The sequence below is a fragment of the Seriola lalandi genome, unplaced genomic scaffold (assembly GCF_002814215.2).
Source record: "Seriola lalandi dorsalis isolate HSWRI2012SDOR001 ecotype SW California unplaced genomic scaffold, Sedor1 jcf7180002041141, whole genome shotgun sequence".
NCBI classification, from domain to species: domain Eukaryota; kingdom Metazoa; phylum Chordata; class Actinopteri; order Carangiformes; family Carangidae; genus Seriola; species Seriola lalandi.
In genome coordinates, this window is record NW_019511710.1 from 1 (window position 1) to 769 (window position 769).

General features: G+C 39.1%; 1 non-coding gene across 1 annotated transcript; it reads left to right on the forward strand.

Moving 5' to 3' along the window:
- Positions 1-301: 301 nt before the first annotated feature.
- Positions 302-390, forward strand: trnay-gua (transfer RNA tyrosine (anticodon GUA)). The gene is given in 2 exon segments: positions 302-338; positions 355-390. It is a non-coding gene; the product is annotated as a tRNA-Tyr (tRNA).
- Positions 391-769: the final 379 nt, after the last annotated feature.

Genomic DNA, 769 nt, shown 5'->3' on the forward strand with positions numbered 1-769 from the left:
AACACAATTGTTTTCAGAGCCATCCATTTGGTTTCAATGATCGAGTTACTCAACTACAAACGAAAAGATTCTCAACCTTTGGAACTACATTAACTGGCTGAAATCAATGTATGGGCGTAGAAAACATAGTCCAAGGGAGGTATGTAATGTGTCATCATGAGTAAATGTCAAACAAAGAAATAGAATAAGAACCATGGCCTTTTGCCTTGATCCACTCTCCATACTGTCAGCTCTTTGAAAAGCATAGTCTCATTAATCTTCTGTTTCAGGGAAAAAAGGAACAATTCAACATTACACCGCTCCTTCGATAGCTCAGCTGGTAGAGCGGAGGACTGTAGGTTCACAGTAGCAGTTATCCTTAGGTCGCTGGTTCAACTCCGGCTCGAAGGATGTGATTTTCATTTGGGTCATTTGGAACTCTTCAGATCACATGGATATGTAGAAAGTCGTAGTCAGAGATGTAGGGTTCAACCATAGATTGGTTCAACCGATAAAGAGTCTCCACGTTCTGACGTTAGCAACTCCCTGTAATTTAAATGTAAAGATGAATATAAACACAATTGTTTTCAGAGCCATCCATTTTGTTTCAATGATCGAGTTACTCAACTACCAATGAAAAGATTCTCACCTTTGGAACTACATTAACTGGCTGAAATCAATGTATGGGCGTAGAAAACATAGTCCAAGGGAGGTATGTAATGTGTCATCATGAGTAAATGTCAAACAAAGAAATAGAATAAGAACCATGGCCTTTTGCCTTGATCCACTC